This window comes from Cynocephalus volans, chromosome 10 (genome assembly GCF_027409185.1).
Source record: "Cynocephalus volans isolate mCynVol1 chromosome 10, mCynVol1.pri, whole genome shotgun sequence".
In the NCBI taxonomy this organism is placed as follows: domain Eukaryota; kingdom Metazoa; phylum Chordata; class Mammalia; order Dermoptera; family Cynocephalidae; genus Cynocephalus; species Cynocephalus volans.
The window spans coordinates 103,333,683-103,341,401 of NC_084469.1; the positions used below are offsets into that span (position 1 = coordinate 103,333,683).

The following is a 7,719-nucleotide window of genomic DNA, read 5'->3' on the forward strand; positions in this document are numbered from 1 at the left end:
TATATTTCTAAATAGCTAGAAAAGAAGATCTTGACATGATCACACAAAGAAAAGATAAATATTTAGGAGATGAATATGCTACCCATCCTAAGCAAATCGTTGTACAATATATGCATGTATTAAAAGAACACACTGTATGCCACAAATATATACAATAAAGAAATTTAAAACAACTGATCAAAAGTGACAACTCTACATCTAGACCAATTGTAATAAAACTTATAGAATACCAAAACAGAGATGAATTTGAGATCCTCAAAGGAACAACAATTATATAGTCAGCTGACATTGCATGCCAGAAGGCAGAGAATCACATCTTCAATATACTGATTTGAAAAAATAATAAAGTCAACATTGCATTAAAGACACTTTTTTTTTTTTTTTGCAGCTGGCTGATACAGGGATCTGAACCCTTGATCTTGGTGTTATAACCCATGCTCGTACCAAATGAGCTAACCAATCAGCCCTAAAAACACTTTTTAAGAACACAGTGATGGATCTCTGCACAGGCCAGCCAAACAATTAAAAACAAAAAAAACCCCACAGTGAAATGAACATATTTCATATTTTCAGGCAAATAAAAACTGAGAATTTACCACCAAGAGAACCTCATCAAAAGAAATTCTAAAGGATATGCACTGAGTAGCAAAAAGTAATCCCAGATGAGGCCTGAGATCCAAGAAGGAATTTTGAACAAAAAGAGTGGTAAACATAGGTAAATCTAAGAGAACATTGAATTTAAAAACAATAGTGACAATACAAAATATCGTCTACCTTAAGCGAATCAATGTACAGTATATGCATGTACTGAAACAACACACTGTAGCCCACAAAGATGTACAAATAAATGTTACAATCTTTTAAAAATGGTAATAATGCAATGTATTGTGTGGTTGAGAAGTAAACAAGCTAGAACTATTTTTTATATTTTTAATTAATTAATTAATTTTTAATGGACGAAAATTATATATATTTATGTTTTACAACATGATGTTTTGATATTTGTATTCATTGTGGAATGGTTAAATCCAGGTACTTAACATATTCATTACCTCACATGCTTATAAATTTTTTGTGGCGAGAACACAAAGTCCGCTCTCTTAGCAAGTTTCAAGGATACAATATATTGGTATCAATTATAGTCACTACGATATGTAATAGATGTCTTCAGCTTATTCCTCCCATCTCCCCGAAATTTTGCATCGTTTGACTGACATCTCCCCAACCCCCCCACCCCCAGCCGCTGGTAACCACCATTCTACTCTCTGCTTCTGTGAGTTTAACGTTTTCAGATTCCACACTGATAATGTTTGGATGTGTTGTCCCCGCTAAACTCATGTGGAAATGATCCCCAATGTGGCAGTGCTGGAAGCTGTTTGAGTCATGGGGGCAGGTCCCTCATGAATGGATTAATGCTCTCCCTGGGGGGAGAGGCCTGAGTGAGATCTCCTCTATTAGTTCCTGTGAGAGCTGGCTATTTAAAAGACCCTGGCGACTTCTCTCTTTCTCTTGCTTCCTCTCACCATGGATCTGCTTGTACCCACTGGCTACCTGTTGCTTTCCACCATGAGTAGAAGCAGCCTGAGGCCCGTGCCAGATGCAGCTGTCCCAGAATCATAAGCCAAATAAACCTCTGTTCTTTATAAATTACCCAGTCTCAGGTATTCTGTTATAGCAACACAAACGGACTAATACACACATATAAGTGAGATCCTGTGGTATTTGTCTTTCTGTGCCTGGCTTATTTCACTTAGCATAATGTCCTCCAGGGTCAGCCATGTTGTCACAAATAACAGGATTTCCTTCTTTTTTAAGACTGAATAGTACTCTGTTGTGTATGTATGCCATGTTTTCTCCCTCTCTTTTTTTGATTTTTGGCGGCTGACCATTATGGGGATCTGAATCCTTGACCTTGATATTACAACACTGCACTCTAACCAAGTGAGCTAACTGGCCAGCCTGATTCCCACATCTTCTTTATCCATTTATCCACTGATGAACATTTAGGTTCCTTGCATAGCTTAGCTATTGTAAATAGTGCTGCAATGAACCTGAGAGTCCAGATATTTCTTTGCTGCTTTGCCTCCCATGGATTTGTCACCCCTTTTCCCCTGGGTGACAGAGCCACAAAAGATTACTCAAAGCCCATCTCTTCTGAGCAGTGAGAAGCCTCAAAAAGGGGTTAATGTCCCAGAATCCTCAAGAGTGAGGCATTCCTTCCATTTGGGAAATTAACCACCAATTGGGGTTCTCTTCCTGCATTTATTCTCTAGACCAAGAAATTACAGGAAGAGACATAGGTGGGTTTTTGTTAAGTACAGTTTAGCAAGTTTAACAATAGAAGCTGGTAACATTCAGTAAGTCAAGCAAGGTGACGTTCTGTAATGCAATTTGCAACAAAGGCTTAATTTTAGCAAACATTCTCTTCTTATTGAAATTTCCCAGGATCTTTACATATCAACCAGTAACTTGTCTGTCTTTGAGCCAGCAACCTTGCTGTGTTACAATTCTTATCTTACAACAGAGACTCAATAGCCTGGGGAAAATTTCCTGTCCTTTGCAAGGTCAATATTTGAAACTGTAAGGCTTTGGAAAACCAGGCCCTGTGAAGTACATTTGCTTTATGAATCCTCTACATTTCTTCAAGATACTGATATTTCCTTTGGTTATATACCCAGAAGTGGGATTGATGGATTACAGAATTTTTTTTTTTTTTTTTAGGTTTAAATGCCTAGAACTAATTTTTATTTTTTGTTTATTTTTATTTATCTTTATTTATTTTTTTAAAAGATGACCAGTAAGGGGATTCTTAACCCTTGATTTGGTAGTGTCAGCTCCATGCTCTCCCAAGTGAGCTAACCGGCCATCCCTATATAGGGATCTGAACTGGTGGCCTTGGCGTTATCAGCACCGCACTCTCCCAAGTGAGCCAGGGGCTGGCCCTGTAGAACTAATTTTTAAAACGGTACTTTTGGTGGCCAGAGATCAGGAATTGTTTCCCCGGCATTGAGTATAGCCAGACATTAGGGACTTAGCAGTATAGAAAACAGAACCAATCTGTGACATTTGCATCACGCTGGGGATGCAACACAAGAAACATAATTTTACAAATAATCATATGCTCGACTCAGGGCAAGTGCTTGAAGGCAGAGTAGACATCAATGGGCTGGACCCTGGGGGGATCTTCCTTCCCCCTAAAATGATGATTCAGGAGAGACCTGAAGCAGGAACTGTCCATAAGGCAAAGGCGGGGACAGGGTGGGGACTGTGTGAAGGCAGCCGAATGGTTGGCATGAAAATGAAGATTTTGAGCTTGCAAGATACTGCACGTCACCTGTGGTCTTCCACTTGCCATCTGCTCTCCCCAAACAGCTGAACTTGTGCATCTGGGTGCGCCTGGCTGGCTCTGTTTGCATTCAAAGCCAAGTGCAGGTGTGTGGTACTATGTGCACAGCTGACAGCTTGTGGGGGAGGTCTGCTGATTGTTTCGTTTTGTTCCAAGGACGAAGTCGTGCTTCAGTGAACACACATGGATAAGAAGCAAACTGAAGGGCTTGCCGCTTAGCTCACTTGAGAGCATGGTGCTGGTAACATCCGGTTACGGGTTCGGATCCCCATACCAGCTGGCTGCCAATAAAACAAAAACCAACTTGAGCATCACTGTGGTTTTAGTCCGTTTCTATTACTTATAACAAAATACCTGGAACTGGGAAATTCATAAAGAAAACAAAATTTATTGCTTACAGTTTCTGAGGCTAGGAAATCCAAAGTCCATCTGGTGGTGGCAACAGTGACCTGGGGTCTCACATTGCAAGATGGTGGAAGCAGAGAGAGCAGAGAGACAGACAGACTCTCCCCTCTCTCTTCTTTTAAAGCCCTCAGAACAACACTCATGATCACTGTTTTTAATCCATTCACGACTGCATGGTCCTACAGTCCAATCACCTCCCCCAAACCCCACCACCTTTCAATTACCATAACAGGATTTCCCACCCTCCCAACAGTCACAGTGGGGGCCAAGTTTCTAATACATAAAACTTGAGAGACACAATTCAAGCTTCAGTGAGTTTTGGGGGGACGTAATTCAATCCACTACAACTGTCATCTCTGAACACGACACGTGTCTGTTGTTTATAGAATTTTGGATACTTTCTGTAGTCTTACAGAATTTCTCACTTAAAAATCTTTTCTCAGGGGCCGGCCCATGGCTTACTTGGGAAAGTGTGGTGCTGATAACACCAAGGCCACGGGTTTGGATCCCTATATAGGGATGGCTGATTAGCTCACTTGGGTGAGCGTGGTGCTGACAACACCAAGTCAAGGGTTAAGATCCCCTTGCCTGTCATCTTTAAAAAAAAAAACAAAAATCTTTTCCCAACATCACCTATCATTAGGGAAATGCAAATCGAAACCACAATGAGATACCACTTCACACCCATTAGCACGGCTATTAATAACCACACAGCAAAACCCAAAATGACAAGTGTTGGCGAGAACACAGACGTTGAGCGCTGCTGTGCAAGGGTAAAATGGAGCAGCCACGGCAGAAAAGTCTGGTAGAAATGTCCTAAGGCAGACGTGAATGTCCATGAGCTGAGAGCAGACATCTGACTCACGCTTCAGTAATCCTCCTCACCTAATGAACAGCTTTCAGATTCTAAACAGAGTGACATTGATTGCTTAGGTGGATTTATGTATTTGACTAGTGTTTACTGAGCACCTATAACATATGAGGTGCTGTTACGGACACACAGGATACATCAATGAACAAAACAAAGGCCCCTGCTGTCTCAGAGCTCAAATGATAGCACAGGCAGTGATGAGGGGACAAGAGGAACAGAGGAGACAGACGGACTGTTGGCATAGTAACAATGCTATTGGTGTGTTAGGAAGGGAGAGTGCTATAGAAAAATAGGAAAGCAAAGGAAGGGGGGGTGGGGAGAGCTTAGTGCTGGAGGAAGAGCTGTAATGCTAAATAGGGGAATCAGAGAAGGTGAGGTTGGAGGAAAGGTCTGAAGTGGGAGGGAGGAGTCATATGGATATCTGGGTAGGGGATGCTCTAGGCAGAGCAAAGAGCAGGTGCAAAGGCCCTGTGGCAGCCCCGTGCCTGGCAGTTTGGAGGAGCAGTGAGACCAGCCTCGCTGGAGCAAGGAAGTGAGTGACTAAGGACTGGAGGAGGTGAAGGTGGGGCCTGTGGGCTGCAGTAAAGACTTCAGTTTAGGTCAATATGGCCACTGGCCCAGGAAAATTCCAGAAGCAAGAAATGCTGTCTTTACCTTGCATAAGAAAAAATAGTTTGTGGTTTCTTCCAGTTCCTTCTGTTGGAAATTTTAAGTATAAAGAAAAAGTAAGTCCAGGCTTTTAGGGGAGTCTGGCGTAGCACAGCAGGCAACTTTGCAATGTTTGGTAAGACCACAACAAAGGGATCCGCAGATGATCACTAAATGGAAAACCAGCCATCAAGCTGCTGAAAGACCAGCTTTTCTTCCCTCCTGGCAGTAATGACTGCGCATGCTCACTGCCTTGCTGCATGGCTGGCGCTTTTATGATTCCATTGTGTCACAGGGGACGCGGCATTGATCTCAGAAGGGTCAATGACAAGAGCATCATGATGGGCACCTCCACGTCATCTCGATTTTGAAACAGCCCCTAAATACAGATGTCATGATCTTTTTTTTTTTTTAACCTTCCAGAGTCCTTTTATTTCAGAATATCCTGTAAACAATCAAACCACCAGAACATGATTATACAACAGTAAAATGTTCTCTTGAATTAAACCAAAGATATCTGTTCAATAAAAAAAAAGAAAAAGAAAAAGAAAACATAGGAAAGGTACTTAGAGCTGTTACTTTCTAAGTACACAACACCCTAGACAATTCAAGGTATCTTCATCTCCATCAAGAACAACAACAAAAGGGGCCAGCCCGTGGCTCACTCAGGAGAGTGCGGTGCTGATAACACCAAGGCCACGGGTTCGGATCCCTACATAGGGGTGGCCGGTTAGCTCACTGGAAGAGCATGGTGCTGACAACACCAAGTCAAGGGTTAAGATCCCCTTACCAGTCATCTTTATATGGGAAAAATAAATAAAATAAAATATGTTGCTAAGCTTCCCAGTTTGCTTTCTCATCTTCAGACTGATGACGTTTTTCTTCTAATTCCTTGGCTGTGCTTCCAAATTCTTTTTCATTTGCTCATGGCGCCGCTGGAGCTCCGCTTCAGAGTCCTTCAGTTTTTGAACTTTTTCTTTGACCTTCATCTCAAACACCTGGTCCATCTCCATCTCCATCTTCTTCATCTTAGCTACACGCTCCCTCCTTTCTTCCTCCATCTGTGCCAGTGGGTTCTTAGTAAGCTGCCCTTTATGCTTGTTGTTATCAACTCCATTGTAAGTCACAGCTGCCAGTTTTCTGCTTCTGTAGTTCTCCTAGTGTACATTACTGGTAACATCTTTCAAGTCCTGCATGTGTGTTCTTATCAACATATTTCTTAGAATTGTAAAATCACAATGCTCACCATTTTCAACTTCAGCAACACCCCAAGGATATTGCCTTCCTCTAACCCTTTTGCCATTAACTTCAATGATAGTATTACCACCTACCACAGCAAGAGGTAAACGGTCCTTTATCTTTTTAACAAGCTTATTTTCTTCTTCATCATCTGTTCCTGGAAATTCATATATTTTAATTTTATGTCCTTGGATTTCTTTCATTATCTGTTTTTTAAACTGTTGGCATTCCTCCGGTGTGAGCGTGTTTGCTTTGGCAATAAGTGGGATGATATTCACTTTTTCATGCAAACGCTTCATAAACTCAATATCCAATGGTCTAAGTCCATGTCCTGAAGGAGCAATGAAGTTTAAACAACACTGCGCCCTGCTATCAGGCATCTGACGTCTGTTCACTCTCGATTCTGCATTTAGGTAGTGCTCAAATTTACTATCAATGTAGTCGATAACAGGCTGCCAGCAATTACTATTATCCACTGCATCTCCAAATCCTGGGGTATCAACTATTGTGATTAAACTTTGGATTGTTCCACCTGTACAGTCTTTTTTATTCTATGGGAAGGACCTGGATCCTCTGGAGAACAGCAATCTGTGAGGAATAATAAGTTGATTAATGTTGACTTTCCCAGTCCAGATTCACCTACCACCATAAGTGTGAATTCAAACCCTCTCGTCACCAGTTTTCTGTATACTTGATTTGGGAAATTGGAAAATCCCACAGAGCCTTCAAGGTTCTTCTGTTGAGCTACCATGGTGCTGCTGCTGACGCTCCTCCCAGATGTCATGATCTTGATCAGATGAAAATAGCCTCCCGGATTTTCCAGGGCAACCATATAAGCAGGACCGATTCCTCCCATTTGGAGATTCGCCACATCTCCTAGCTGACACCTGAGGTTGGTGTAAGGACCTCCCCAGGTAGGGATCAGCAGTGGTTACCTGGATGATCTGGAGTTATTGCCATTTATAGGACTTTTAAAACAATTGTCAAATACACATAACATAAAATTTACCTCCTTAACCATTTAAAAAATACAAAACATTAAATTTACCATCTTAACCATTTTAAGTGTCCAGTTCAGTGGCATAAAGAGCTTTCACGCTGTTGTGCGGCCACCACCACCATCATCTCCAGAACTTTGGCATCTCCCCACACTGAAACTCTGTCCCCATTAAACACTCACTCCCCGTCCCCCTCCCCAGCCCCTGGCACC

General features: G+C 41.9%; 1 pseudogene; it reads right to left on the bottom strand.

Annotated features, from left to right (window-relative positions):
- Positions 1-6,154: 6,154 nt before the first annotated feature.
- LOC134387591 (septin-7-like) lies at positions 6,155-7,276 on the bottom strand (annotated as a pseudogene).
- Between the last annotated feature and the right edge of the window lie 443 nt (positions 7,277-7,719).